The sequence below is a fragment of the Sitodiplosis mosellana genome, unplaced genomic scaffold (genome assembly GCF_009176505.1).
Source record: "Sitodiplosis mosellana isolate CC-2019 unplaced genomic scaffold, AAFC_SMos_1.0 Smas_scaffold_6226, whole genome shotgun sequence".
NCBI classification, from domain to species: domain Eukaryota; kingdom Metazoa; phylum Arthropoda; class Insecta; order Diptera; family Cecidomyiidae; genus Sitodiplosis; species Sitodiplosis mosellana.
In genome coordinates this window covers 17516984-17532988 of record NW_022601467.1, presented here as the reverse complement: position 1 = coordinate 17532988, position 16005 = coordinate 17516984, and the positions used below count along the sequence as shown (strand labels likewise).

The 16005-nt window shown below is 37.8% G+C and overlaps 1 protein-coding gene across 7 annotated transcripts in view; it reads left to right on the top strand.

Annotated features, from left to right (window-relative positions):
* Positions 1–16005, top strand: part of LOC129579330 (polypyrimidine tract-binding protein 1) — a 209128-nt gene that overhangs the window by 39313 nt on the left and 153810 nt on the right. Inside the window, exons 1-2 of one of the 7 annotated variants that reach the window (XM_055469330.1) lie at positions 4411–4746; positions 4825–4906. The exons of 5 other annotated variants lie outside the window; for them this stretch is intronic. The gene's annotated coding sequence lies outside the window, so the exon portion shown is untranslated. Of the gene's footprint in view, positions 1–4410; positions 4907–16005 lie in introns of those variants that run through there. One more of the 7 variants, XM_055469329.1, reaches the window with a different exon arrangement.

Genomic DNA, 16005 nt, shown 5'->3' with positions numbered 1-16005 from the left:
ATAAAGAGCAGGAATATTCGGCGTACAACAGAAGGACTAAAACATATTTTCCGCTTTGCTTTCGCTTTTCCTTAATATCATTTACAGTGCAATTATTGTATTTCATAGCGATTTTTATGTCTTACACACACCCTCATGGCATAGTAATGAATTTTCTTTTAATAATGCTTTTGTATTTTTTTTCATGAGCAACCAGCAACGCATGCACACAAATACTCACAACGAAAAAAAAATCCAATCCTCCAAATGCGAACGATAATGATATTTCAAAAAAAAGCGAATAAAAACACAACAAAACAAAATGAAAATGTGACAAAAATGCTCTTTTCAAGCGAGATATACGGAATGGAATAAATGCGTTGATGACGGCATGGTGATGGGGACACCCAGAACAAATAACATCTGAAGCGAACGATGACAGCAGCTTAGCGTTTCACTGTAAATGCGCAAAATAATTACTTTGTAGCCAAAAAAAAATGAGCGCGCGAGAGAGAGAGAGAAGCAAAAACACAAGACGTGTATACCTTTCAAGAGATTTTTTAGACGTTTTCCATCGAATCGCTAATTCAATCGAGCTTTGTTTATGTAGTAAATAATAGCCAGTGATGCCAGCACATGCTATAAATGCGCTGCTGCTGCTGCTGCTCATACGCGCGCCTAATGGACAATTTTCATATTTTCATTTAAACTTTTTTTTGCCTTGCATTCATCAAATAGGTATTCGTCATGCCGTCATGTTAACATTAAAACGTTTAATAAATTCACGCTTTTATTTGTTTTCTGATTTTTTGTATTTTTTCATTCAATTGAGGCAAGAAAGACACCGAGCGGAGAGTGAGGGAGAAAAAAACGCATTTCAAATATCAATGTTCAAATCTCCATATTTTTGTTTAGCGCACGAAAAAAGCATAAACCAAATTCGGGAATATTGTTTTGGATTGGCGGCATGTTTGCATACGGGATAGGAAGTGTCCGGGAATTGCGCCATTTTTAATACATTCATCGATGAGCATCGGAATAAATCAATTCATTAATTCGCACACAGCAAACGTTTAATTCGTTGATTTTCAAAGCAATTCAATACGAACGTACAAACTAACAGATGGCACACACACACACACACAGTCCGATATGACAATTATTCATCATTTGTTGTCTTCATTTTTGTGGCAAAAAAAGTGAAATGTGTGCTCATTTTGAAAATTACCAAAAGAGTAACCAACCAAAATATGAATGTAATAAATGGCTACCATCTGAGCGTAAAAAAATTTGGAGACGAATCGAGAAGACAAAGTGCAGAAGAAACAGAAGAATAAAAAAAATATATGAAACAACACACTAGCGTTGTAGAATTCAATTAACCTTGAAAACGAATTAGTGATGTTGATGTCATAACGCAAAACCCAGCCACGAACTGACTCCATGCGAATTAAAATCGAATTTGAAAAATTCGAAAGCGAATGCTCACCATGTCGGCTGCCTGCACGAATGTATTTATACATGATTATTATGCGCGCGTTCTTTCGTTCGTTCGTTCGTTCGTTTGCTTGCTTGTATGGTATGACGGTCACAGCGCACATCAAGCAAGAAGACACATTATTTCAAGACCAAGCAAATGCGTAACGCAAATCTGCTTCTTCTTAGTTTCGTCGTTGGGTTCTTTCGTTTTCATTCGCATTCAGAAGACATTTGGAATGTGCGCAACTTGGCAATGACTGCAACCAAATTCACTTGAACCTTTCGTTTTCATCAATTTTGATGATGCACCCAAAGTCCATTGATTTCAGTTTCAGGTATGCCGTCCGATGTGCGTGTATGCGTGTTTTCGTGTGCAAACGACTGCCCGCGAGAAAGAGATAATAATTTTGTGGTCTCGAAAAATGACCAACCAACCTGCCTAACACATTACATGGGACGATCGGGCAACTCTCCAACCAATTTCCAGTTTTCTTTCGCAGCGCATTTTTTTGCGTACGTTTTTCATTTTATATGTCTTGTTTCGCGAAACAAACTTGACTACAAAATTCAAATGAAATCAAAACAATTCTGTTGTGTGTTGCTGACTTTTTTTCTCTCGTTCGTTTGCTGTGTTGCTCGACTCACTAATTTCCTTTTCCTTTTTAACATTTAACTACATGTATCGCTTCCCATTCACATTTATTATGTGCGTTCCACTACTACGAAATTAAACGAAAAACTCAATGGCTGTGTGCGCGCGTGACCGAGCGCGCTCACTCCAATATAAACCAATGGGTTTTTTCTTTCTTCTTCTTCATAAATTCAGCATTCGGGTTGAGTTAAAATGTTTTGGAATTGCCTAATTTGTATGATCACGCAACTAACAAAATCCGTCGAAAAATGTTCTGAGCATTTATATATTTTGGTTTTGTTTTCGGCTGATCCGGTTTCGTTTTTCGGTCGTTGGTGAATGTTGTCGTTTGCTGTGTGTGTGTGTGTGTGTGTGTATCGGTGTTGTTTCGACTTCTTTCGTCTCTCTCTCTCTCGCTATCGTCTCTACTTCCAATAAAACGTTTCCACTTGAAAAACGTTGCACCATCATTCATATAGCCAACGACAAAAAGCAACGACAACAACGACGAAGACGAAGAAATCCAAAAATTAGAAACATCTATATATGTGAAGCTCGCGCGCGCGAAGCATTTTTTTCCTTCGTCTTCTTCTTCTGTCGACTCTTTTCTCGGTCATTGTTGCGAGAGAGAGAGAGAGAGAGAGAGAGAGAGAGGTAGAGGGAGTTCGATTATGAATACATATCTGGAATGTTCTTTATTTCATTTTTCTTCAATTCGATAGTACTAGGCATTTGATTAAAGAATCGAATTGTTTCGAGCGCATTCTATCATGTGTTCTTGTTTTGTTCAACCGAATGGCTGAGTTTTTGAATGCCGAATTCGGTTTTATCGACGATGGACATAACGTGGAATTCTGAATTGAAATCGTCGTTTGCCATTTTGTAATTGGACCCAAAAACCTCCATTGAGCGTGAAAAATACGTTTGCACATATGTTCTCGAAATATGATCAATGTATGCATGCCCCATGCCCCACAATGACGAAATGACACACATGACAATTGATCAAAATTTGCTGCCGTCTTGCTATTCCAATATGATTCCATACACGATACGAAGTGTTGTCACTTGATGTGATGGTATTTAGTGTGTGAATTGGAATTGCAATTGGAATCGGAGCTGAGAATTGGAATCAGAACCAGACTAAAGAAAACAACAAGAAGAACAAGACGAAAAGTATGAGAGCATGATTTTCAATTATTAGTTTATGCTTTTCGGTATGAGAGTGAATGAGCGCAGTAGAATAGAAAGAGAGGCAAACAGCCCTATAACAATTAGCAGAATTCAACGAAATATTGGTTAGTTATAGTTGGCTGACACACAACCACAGCACACACCGACTGGGGAAGTAAGAAATGAAGAAGCCGCCGCGCATACAATCAACAAAATAATATTCAAAATAATTTTCTGTAACTCATGTATACACAAACACACTCACGCATCCACACACACACACACACAGACACACACACAGAGAGAGAGAGAGAGAGAGAGAGAGAGACGCAACACACAATGGCACAAAGTTATAATTTGTTAATAGGTAACGCATATAAAACCTCGATGACGATACTATTAAAAAAATACACGGCACTATGGCATACCCGTACACACAAAATAGTCACAAACAGCGACCCAACGACGAACCAGCGACTGAATTCTCTCGCACTCTCTCTCTCTTTCTCGTTCGCATATCGATGTATGACTATGAGGAAAAAAAATCAAAAGTGTACGCTAACAAAGGGACACAGTAGAGAGAAGAAAGAATATGAATTAAAAAAAATGTAGATATAAAGAGTCTCTCAAAACACACAGAAGCAAGTGACGTGAAATAGTGCATACACTCACAGCGGCCAAGCGTATATTTGTTGATTGCTAAGAGAACGATCGCGTGTATGAGTTCATAAATTGAGCGTATATACCGCGCGCCGTTCGTAGAAGCCTAAACCAAGGCGCAATATACGATAGAGCGAGAAAGGAAAAGGAAAGAAGAAAAAAAAAGTTGAAGCACGTATCGAATTGATGTGTATAAACACACCGAAAAAAAACAAACCGCACTATACCCAAACCGTTTTCGTTTCGACTGTGAATTTCGATATAGTGAGTGATATATATTTATGTGTGTATTACATGTATGCGGTAGATGTATGCGCGCGAGCGAGCGAACGAGCGGTGGGTATACAAATACATTCGCACAAGGTGCTCTCTTGCCTCTCTATACACATGCAGCAAACATGTAGAGACGAACACGTTTCTTTACTTCTTGCTTATTGAAACCGAAAACAATATCAAAAGCATTTTAGTATAAACCTTCCGTTCGTCAGAATCACGGCGCATGTATGATCGTTTTATTTATCGTTTGTTGCGTTTTTTTTGTTTTTGTTGTTTTCTGTCTCTCTAAACAATAATCAAGAACTCAGTGTGTGAATACATCAAGAAGACGAGCAACAAGTTTTTTTCTCTTCTTCTTCTTTCATTTCCATAGACGAAATCAATGTTAAATTCAAACTTCTTTCGGACAATTTCCTACCGATTATATATATAAAACAAAATATTTCCTTGTTCGAAGAGAGAGAGAGAGAGAGAGAGAGAGAAAAGAATTCTTTTGTTCAACGACGAAAAAAATATTGTGCGTGAATCTTTGAATCGTTCGTCGCGCGGTTCGTTTCTCTATTAGTTTTTTTCTTCTTTAATATTCCGTTTCCGTTTTGTTGTTATTAAAGCCGATTTTCGTTTAGTGCTTTATAGTTTATCCAGTGGTGATCATTTGCGTGTACTATTTGTGATATATTTCAACGCTTCCACAACTATCTCTATGCGGTAAATTTCAGTTAATTTACTTTAAATAAGTAAGCTAAATCGACAAGCATGGAATAGATTGAATGGCAAAATGAATGAAAATTGGTGATATTTGTTGGTTTGGTTTGGATTATTTGTACAAACGGAGAAGGAGTAGCTACGATAGACGAAAAATTCAAATTGAATTTTCTTTTTGATTTGTAAATGAATGCATTCAACCGATCGCCATTTGATTTTGGAGTCAACGCAAAGAAAAAGGAAATAAAAGCAACAAACATCGAAGTGAAGTTTTTGTTAGAAACAGCACGACTTCAACGAAATATGTGCTCATGATGACTCGCGTCACTTAAATAAACTGAAATATCGCCACTTTTATTGCTTTGATGTCAATCGCGTTAAAAGTTTTATGATATACAAAATGCGAGTCAAGCTGAATAGTGTGTGACAGTGTTTGAACAGTGTTCTCTCGAAAAATGAGTGAATTGAAATGAAAACAAGTAAAGAAAATTCATCATCATCATCATCATTGGCTTCGTTGCCGTCGTCGTCGACGTCGTTGTTGTCATCGTATCGTTAATTTCTTTGTTGTTGTTGTTGTTGGTTTTTATTTGGTTCGGTTGTTTTTGTTTCACTAGCATATGGAAGTGATTTAGTGATTTGAAGGCGTTAGTGAGTTCGTCGGTGTTAAACAATTCATTGATCGAATGCGTTGTTGTTGTTATTTTTTTCTTGATTCAAATTCGAATACAGCAGTGTGACATCACACATATGACTCGGTTGCTGACTACATTTGTCACACATACCAAATAGTTTTCTCTTTCTATTTCTATCTTTCGTTGTGTAGTTATCTCACGATATACTTAGACATATATATATATATATATATATATATATATACTATATCTACTATGATATTAGCCATCTAACGTAATTGCATCGTTACGGAGACACATCCATACGATCTTCGTTTCTCCGGCCGATTGGAAATTCGCGAATTGAATATGAAACATTGTTCGATCGTGAAGTCACGTAATTTCCAAGCAGAAAAATTTGTTGTATGCATATAATATTCTGATTGCGATCCGTCGATGATTCGAATATCCAATGTTGGTTCGCCGGCCACGGATGTGTGTGTGTGTGTGTTTATACACATATCATATATATGTACAATATAATGCTTTGTGATGTACGCTTGTGTGTATATATAGACACAGGGAGAGAGAGAGAGAGAAAGAGAGAGAGAGAGAGAGAGAGAGAGAGAGAGAGAGAGAGAGAGAGACTGAGACTGAGTATAACAATCATGGTAGACAGGCGTATGCCGTTTGCATCGACGTATTATAATACCAGGAATCATTTTTTATTGCGTCGTTTTGGCCTTCTTTTTTGCTCGATATGCAGTTTATGCCAGCAACATTTTTTTTCCCGCCGCTGTTGCTGCTGCTGCTTCTTCTTCGGTGCTCAAATATATCTATATGCATGTACATACATCTATCCATGTTTCTTTCTTCATTCCGTGGAAACGCGCCAGTGTTCGGTATTTCGGTGTTGTTATTGTTTTTGCCATTTGTTTGCTGCTTCGATGAATTTGAGAATACCAAATGGGAATAGGAAAAAACCAATGAGCAGAGAGTCAACAACGTGTAGAAATGGTTTGTGCTTAGTGCTGTTGTTAATACTGCTGCTGCTGCTGCTGCAAAGCATACAAATTTGCATTTATAGCACCAAATTCGATGACCAAATAACGAATTTAAGCCTGAAGACACCTGAACAAAAAAAAATAAGGGCCACTAAAAAGTCTCGATGGAGACAGAACGAAATACAAACGAGAAAAACAGTGAAAAGTGACTATGTTATGTTCCATGCTCGCTCAGATTTTGTATTAGTTTCAACAAGATGATCGGTGAACGCACGGATTACAACAGACAAAAAAAACACCGACCTTTCGATTGTGCAACGAAGAGAATGATGTTCGAAGTGCGTTTTACACGTGCATCGAGTCGTTGTCTATCTGACGATGGCTACTTTAGTGTGCTGCCTCCACACAACGTGTATACATGCAATGCATTGCATATAGATATATATGCTTATTTTAAAATTCTGGTTCAAATAAATTCCAACGTGAGAGGAAAAAAGAATGGAACAGAAGAAAAAAAAAAGCGATAGCACCCAAAACTCGACATCGAACGAAGAGGCGAATTGAAAATGATAGCATCAAGAGAGCTTGAAGCGATGATGCAGATGCCAATGATGGTGTAGAGAGGAGCGGCACATAATTTTTTTTATTCTCTCTCGATAAAAAAAAAATTACTAGCCTTTCTTCATTTTATTCTCTTCCAATTCGTTGCATGGCTCAGTGTGCTGTGTGCACTCATTCTGTGGCCCAATCATGAATCTCTCTCTCTCTCTCTCTCTCTCTCTCTCTCATTCTCTCGCTTTTTCACGATTTGTGCTTATGTTAATAGCGCCTGGGCTGAAAAACAAGATTTATGAAAAATCAGTTTTTCCTTCTGCTTCTCTCCATCATACATTTTTCACCCGTTCGCATATCGCATCTTTCGCGCGCGTGGTTTCTCTCACATCCATCCAGAACTGATACAATTTTCCTTTATTCGGTCTCACTCTCTATCTTTTTTTCTGGCCCATTGTGCTGATTGCACGCGGTAGTACGTTTTCACTCCACCACACCACGTCACGCTACGCCACGGCAGCACACACACACACACACACACACCGAGCGCACTTCTTTCCATAACATGAACAGAACATGCTTAACGGCCTTTGTGCTTAGTACAAGCCATCGGAGAATGAATGCATGGTAAATTGTGTGTTAAAGTGCTTGTTACATTTCGGCATAAATATTTTTCTAGTTAATTAAATCGCTACCGTTTTGATGCGCGCCATATACAAATAAACCTACTGCAACAAGCGACAGCCTGTGGATCTGGATCGGGACACAAAGATAGACCGGAGAGAGAGAGAGCAGGCGGACGGGTGAGAGTGAGTGAGCGTACACAATAATTGATGATGTGATGATGAATACGTGCAGATTGTTCTTTGTTCTATTTATGGAGTGAGTAAAATGTGTATGCTAGAAACGGCATACACACGAACAGCAATGCAACAACAATAACAGCAACGAAAAATTGGCCGATCCTTTTGCGTTGGTTCATCATAATCTATGGATGTGTATGTGTTTTTGTGTGGTTTTATCCACAAAAAGCATCACATTCAATGCGGTGGCAATCTTCTGGTCATAATTTTCCTTTGGGCGATTTGTCTTTCAATTCGTACACGCATCGCTGTGTTAACGCTTTGCTTTTGTTCGTGGGATCCAAAACAATGACACTCGCCCGTAATGAATGTCGTTTGAAACCGTCAAATGTTTGGATTCCGCTTAAACGAATGAATGTCATGTCGCATCGTGCAATGCAATGCAAATGGATGTATGCATTTATGGGGCCAAACAAAGTTCCATCGCATAGTCAACGTTTATGAATTATGTATGCATCATACAAAATCTCTGCATAAAAAGCAATAAAACCATGACAAAGACAATTTTGAATGCGACACATTTCACTGTTATCGACACATTCATGTTGTCGCTGTGTTGTGTGTTTATTCTCTCTTTTGCTCTTGCTATCTCTGTATCTAGGGGCTGCCTACTTCTTCCCACAACACATGAATAATATGCAAATCGAATGCAGTTTTATGGATTAAAAACTCGTTTTCTCGAGTTATGCGTACGCACTTTACGACAAGATAGATTCCATCGAAAGGAACTGATTGATCAGAGAAACCCGAAAATGTATAAGGCCATCATTTTCGACGGCTTAGTGATGATCGAAAACCACATTTTAATTTCGTTTCGAATATTTTATTTAATGTCTAAAAAAAAATTCTCTGATTTTTATTAATTTTTTCTTCTTCTTTCCCTCTTCTGAGTAACGGACAAGAAATTGAATAACATATATATTTCTTTTTAAAATAAATATGAGAAGAAGTTCAAGTTTGACTATTGAAAGTGTGTGTGTGTGTGAGAGAGAGAGAGAGAGAATGCCTAAGTGACTATTAATGCGTGATTTATTTTGGAGTAATTTGACCCCCTTCAGTCCGTACATATAACAAATGTTTTGTTGTTTGAAATTGGCCATGCCGTGCCGTTCTCGCACAAAATAAACTCTTTGTCATTGAATTAATTGAAAAAGTCAAGTAAACTCCTTTTATTTTATCTATTTATTTTATGCCTCTCAGTCGTTGTTGTTGGTGTTGTTGTTGGCCATAACGCGTTTATTTAACCAACAATCATGTATTCAAACCGAAAAGTCTTTTGGAACCAAAAATATGTGATGAACAGTGAATATGTTTGATGTGGTTAAACAATGCACAACCGTGGATGGAACACGCTCGCTCATCGTAGTCCGAAGGAACGAGCGAGCTAGTGAACGGGCAAAGCGATGGAGAGACACAGTAAATGACCGAGAGGATAGATTGTCTTTGTGCATCGTGCGAAGTGTATTTGCCACATTGAGTACAACACAGTATTATTGTGCACTCTCGATATGCGGGATTTTTTTTTCTCTCGTTTCTCTCTCAATTTCGTTCATACACACAATAATATAATATGGTCAATGGTCATAAATTCATAGTGTACACACACAGTGATATATATATATAGAGAGACGGAGAGATATGTGTATTCAAAATATTGCTAAAGTGGCAGCAAACCGACCACATGAAATGAAATAATATTTAATTTAATAAATATGGAAAAAGAGGAAGACAAACGAATGCTGGTTGATGATGAGTTCACATGTGAATGAATATGTGCACATACATATATCCATATTTCGAGTGTGTTCGCGTATGAGTTCGCATTCATCGTTTATTGAGCGCCAAAAAATACACAGTAGATGTGTACTGTAATATGAAAAGAATGAAATCACAAAACCCATTTAGCACATGGTATGGTTTATGAATGCCCCGTTATACGTTGAACGTGTAGGCCAATTGCATGAGAACATGTGATTTCATTATTCTCTACAATCGAAAATTGGCTCTCTCTCTCTCTCTCTCTCTCTCTCTCGCTGTCGTTTCGTTCGTGTCTGTCATTCTGCGTGATTCTGTCGCATTTTCTCTCCCTCTTGCCGCTGTGTGTATCAAACATTCATGAGGCCCACAATACGTAGTATGTCATATCGAATGTGTGTGGCAGCCAAATGCGTTCATAGAGACTTCCACAAAAAAAAATGGTTTAACCAAATAATTAACCATAAAATATGACGCCCAAATAAACTGTACTAAATGTCAAGCCCGACTAAAATCAGTCGGACCCGGTTTTTATTTTGATAGCGAAAGTGAATACTGAAATGAATACTAAGAACTCTTATTTCACAATATGATTTGTGCGAGATACAACAACACAACACCACGGAACACACACACACACACACACACACACACTATTTATGCGCGCGATATTAACGAACAATAATGAAGTTCAATTTATTTTTATTTAGTTGAAAGAAAAATGGATGTATCGTAGTAGTGCTGCTGTTCGTCAGTGGCGGACCAATCATCGAATTCGCATAGAGTGAATTCACTCGGTTTACTCGCATTGTTTCCGACTTGAAAAAAAAAATCAACAATTTTACGAGCCTGATGCCTATGAATGACAAGCTCGTTCGTTCGTTCGTTCGTTTGATCGGTCGATCGCTTCACCCTCAGAATTAACTTGAAACTTCGGGCAAGTGCATTGTAAATTTTGTGCTGAGAGAGCACAGAAATGAGATTTCAATGTTAAAATTGTATTGCTTGATTGCCATATATTGGGATTGTTTCTTTTTTGTATTTGCAATTGCCTTATGCTAATACCAGTGGCGAGTATTAATTTGTTCATGGGCTGAACGAAGAAAAAAAAACGGCTATTTGACCTGTCACGCTTACTAAAATTCTCGTGTTTATAACACCGTACTTTACGTTTTTCGTCTTTCGCTGTGTATATCAAATCGTGAATTATTCCAGCTACGACCACTTCTTCTTTTTCTTCTTTTTCGATCTCGCATTTAAAATATTTTGTTGTTGTTACTGTTCAGGTTTTCGTTCGGTGTTGATAATTGTGAGCGAATGTAAAATGAGAAATAAATATTTCATTGTTTTATGCTCAAATAGCTAATTGTAAGAGGCACTTTGATTAACACTACCGAGAATATGCGAAATATATTTAGCGTTGAACTTCAAGTCAGAGGCCGCATTCATTAAAATATATTCTTGTGCCTGTGTTTGGCTGTGTGTGTGTGTGTGTGTGTATGCGTTGTGTTTCGAAAATAAATTTGATTGAAAAGAAATCATTCCAAAGGAATCTTACTTGCATTAATCACCAACAAAATGGGTTTTATTTGCGAATAATAACAACAAACAACAACAAGAAAGAGAAAAATCATTTTTAATATTTTTTTTTCTCTTTCGAGACTGTTGCTGTTTATGTGTGATTAAATCAGATGAAGGATAAGATGCGACTCAAACGATTCTCATACAAAACCTGCTTAGCAAGCAAGACATGCGCAAAGACCCATTCAATAATAATAATGTTTAGGTGTCGATCGTTTTTCTGCTGTTTGGTGTTTGGCATTTTGCTGCTTCGTCAGACATATCGAGGCGAAATGTAAACACAACCGTCTTACTCACTAAGACGAAAAAATAACAACGACGACGACAGCAACAACAAGAATAGCACACAAAATTAGCCCGGATCACATGCGCGCTCGCACTAGCGACTCTTTATATGCAAAGACGACATTGACTTTTGCCTATACTATAATTATTATTTGTTGCCGACGATTTTTCTAATGTGAATTTTTCACTTGAATTTTCTGTAAATAAAACTACATCTCAATGGTGATTTGATTGATTAAAATCTGACAACGCTGTCTGTATGAGATTGAGAGACGCTTATTGTTTACTCTGCTGTTTGAACATGTGCGTGCGTTGGCAATTAACAATTAAAGTGCCTTAAAAATCGGTCATGAAAATTCCGTATTTTCGGGTCATTTGGCTTTTGAACATTCGCTTTTTTGTTCGCTCTCCCCTCGAGCTCGTTAATTAAAAACTTGGAGAAGAAAAAAGAATCAACACGACATTTTGGATGCCAAAATGATGTCTAAATGGGTGACCGAAGTATTTAATTTTTTTTTATTTTCGCATGCCGAGAGTCACACCGATCGAGAGGGGAAAACGTTTTAACAACAACAAAAACGGTTCCATTGTTATTCTCAAGTGATTCGGAAATTCAATGTCATGTTTATTAAGTTGGTTGCCGATTTTATTTTATTTTTTGCTCTGTCTATATCTCTCTCTCCCATCGTTGTTTCGATCTCCCTCTCCCTCCCCCCTCTCTCTCTCTCTCTCCCTCTCTCTCTCTCTCTCTCTCTCTCTCTCTCTCTCTCTCTCAAGTTAATAATTTATATTGGGAAAAATTGACGCAATAGCTGTCGAATATTCGCGGAGACTGTGTACATTTGTATTGACTACGTAATTATAATCCGTGGCTGCTTCTTTCTTCTTCTTCACTCGTGTTAATATGAATGTCAAATGAACGATGGGCCCATAACGACAGTACACAGGTTTTTTCGTTCACCGTCCAAAATCACGATTTTTACGCGTCTTAGGTGATATTTCATTCATCTTAATATGGCTTATGCCATTTTGATGAAATCGGTGACCCAAACGTATCCACAATTAATTCGCTGGGTATGTGTGCGTGTGAGAGAGAAAGAGAGTGAATCGAATTGACTGGGATTTATATGAATGTTCATTGATATCATTTGAACGAAAATTATGGACGCATTGATTTCATGCGATTAGGATATATTTGCTTAGGAGCTTGACACATCCAGCACTAACACACACACACACATACACCCAAGTAGACGCGCGTTGACAAAAAAGGAAAATGTTAATGCCTGATAACATGCTTAAATGGGTGTACCGATTTTCCACCATGGTAACACCACATTTTTTTATTGTCATTGCCTTTTATACCTGTTGACAACAACAGCTTTCCCTAATTCTATTAACGCAAATTAATTAATTGGTAGTTTTCATGTAGTCACTCAACGACAAAGTTGAGCACAAAGAGAGAGAGAGAGAGAGAGAGAGCGGAAAAGAGCTTAGCATGAAAGTTTCCATTCGATTTTGGCACAAGGCAAACGGCACACGCGAAAGATTTCCAATTTGCATAATCGAATGCAAAAAAGGGGAAAATCATTTCAAATTGTATCCGCCATCGATATACTATATCTTCCGATAATTGTTATGCTAAACAAGGAAAAATGATCGTTCGATTTTTGAAGGGGGGATATGCACCCCATCACTTCTGCTCTTTCGCACGCATATTGTGCGTCTTGTCAATGCCAAACACCATCACCGACATCTTTCCATTTTATCCATTCCACTGATTTGCAAGTACGTACAATACATAACACCAATGCCATTTAATGATAAACGGTTTGATTGACGAAAAAAGCAAGAAAAAAAGATATATGTATATGTACGGAAAATTGAACAAATGCGCGAGAAAACAAATAAATACAAAGAGACGAAAGAGAGAGATATGGTAAATAAAATAGAAAATTACCTTTTGACATTGTCACCTGCAGACGAAATGTGTCTTTCAGGCTATTAAAATTGCGACAGCGCATAGAGAGAAGTGAATTGCTATATAAAAAAAAGGTGGTCGTAACATCTCAAAGGCAAAGACATATCAAGCACGTATTTTGTAGCGCTTTTTAACTATGGTACCCATTCTCGCTTTGACTCTATCTTCACACTCACTCTTTTTGCTGCTCGTGCTCTTCCTCTCTAACTTGATATAACGCTTGTATGCGTGCCACACTCTGTATAATGCAGAGGGTCGTAACAGGAAAATTAGACGTATCCTGTAAGTGATATGATATGAGTATCGTTTTAACCGACTTTTCTAGTTACACATTCATAATGAATACGTGTCACATGTCACACATACCTTTTTCGTATCGTTTTCTCTTTCACCCGCTTTCTTGTTCTCGCCCCTTCTCTTTCTCTCCATGTACGGTGTTTTTTTTCTCTCTGTGTTTGTATGTGTGTGCCCATTTTCTTTCTGTCGTATTTTTTTTTTGCCACAGCATCTCTCACTTTCCTCCAATTTTCTTTTCAATTTGAGTTTTTCACTTCGATTTCTTTCCAACAGTTCATTCATTCATTCGTCATCGATCTGATGCTTATGCTGATCCCTCGGTTCATCTTAACAATTGGAACGCGCGCACGCCACACACACGCGTATACACTCCAAATCCAAAATTCGCTCTGGTGTGTGCTTTTTATACGTACTTTGTTGGCATTTCAATCGGTGTTTCCGTTTCAGCTGTGCAGCAGGCAGCACACCGTATGTCGTATTTGCTGTGCTGTTTGCCATTTACTTATTCTATGAGTATTTATTTTTATTTATTTGATTTCGGCATTAAAAACAACACTCATACACACACACACACACACACACACGGCAGTAGAAAAAAAGTGTATCATCAATACGATATTACATGATGGCATGGATGATGTACACAGAGTGGAGTCTTGATGCCACAACAGGCAAAAATAGAAAACACATGTGCCGTCACACCGCACAAGCAAACAAAAAATCGCATCTCAATACAAAAAAAAAGGAATACAACACAACAAAAAAGAATGAACGGGAAAACACGGCGAAAAAGAGCCAAAGAAAGTAAAAATCTGAAAATCGCGCTTGAAAAAGGTAAAGAAGAAGAGCAAGAAAAGAAACACACGGCAAAAAAATGTCAACATCTTAAACGGTGTATATTATATGTGCGCTTTGCACGCGCACATCAATAAAATGTGCGATGCTATTACATCGGAACAGATAGAAAAGATGAATAAAATAAGCCGTATCATTTCGAAATAATATTTGACAAAAGAAATTGCCTTTGAAACGTTTTATGCGGAATCATTGTGTTGTGTGTTTTGGTGGTTATTTTCTTTGTGTTTTTTTCTCGTCGGTTGTTGTTGTTGTTGCCGTCAGTGGTTTGGTTGGATCACACTCCAAAAAACCAAACCAAACCAAACCAAATAAACGATGCGATATGCCATGTACTTTCAATGTGCTGAATATCTGTGCAACATGATTCTTTCCGCAATTTGAATGCGTAATTGCCCAGACAGCGTTATAAAATCGCAAATATGTATGATCCAAATATACACACGCCAACGAGTTGATGTTTGGAGCTTGGCTGCATGTTGTTTGCTTGATTTTTGCTGGCTGGCTGGCGGGTTGGTTGGTTGGCGCGCAAAATGCCAACGAACGAACGCGTTCTTCACTAAAGCGATTTTTGGTGTTTTGTGCGCGCCTCTCATACTCCATTTTTTTTTCTCTTTGCTATTTACGCCTGAAAATTATTACTATCCTTATAAATATAGAAATACTTACGAGGCAAGCACCAAACAGCAAGAGTACGGTACACAAAACAAGCGCACGGTTGACGTATTTTTGCGACTTTATTTGGTATATATATATTTGATACGTTACTATTTGTAACCGGCGAAAAGATTTTTGAGCTATTTGAATCGCACATTCACGCATCGCGAACACAATTCTCGTGTTTGGTTTTTCCAATGCATCACTTTTAACATGTACGCACAATTACCTTTATTGCTTGATAAGTAAACATAGCGCCGAGACTTCGGTCTCTTTCTCTCTCTACCTATCAACCCCTCTCTCCATCCCGCGTTCGCTCAGTCTTCCGTATAATCACGCCACACATCCAACGGTACCCGGCACTTCTTCTTTTTCGCTGTGCCGTATTTCAATTTTGTTCCAGTTTTTCCGCTCATGAAATTATCTTAGATTTTCCCCGCATTCACTCGTTTGTACTTTTCGAGTCAAATCTCGTTATTTATTTATTTATTACATTGAAAATAAATTCGATTCCCAAATAAATTTCATTCGCATTCATAGAAACAATGAGCATTTGGAGACAGTGTGTGCCAAGTGTATGCAAGTTACACGGGAATGCAAAATGACGGCAAAATGCCGTAGCAAAATGGGTGAATAGCAAGGATGAAAAAAAAAAATT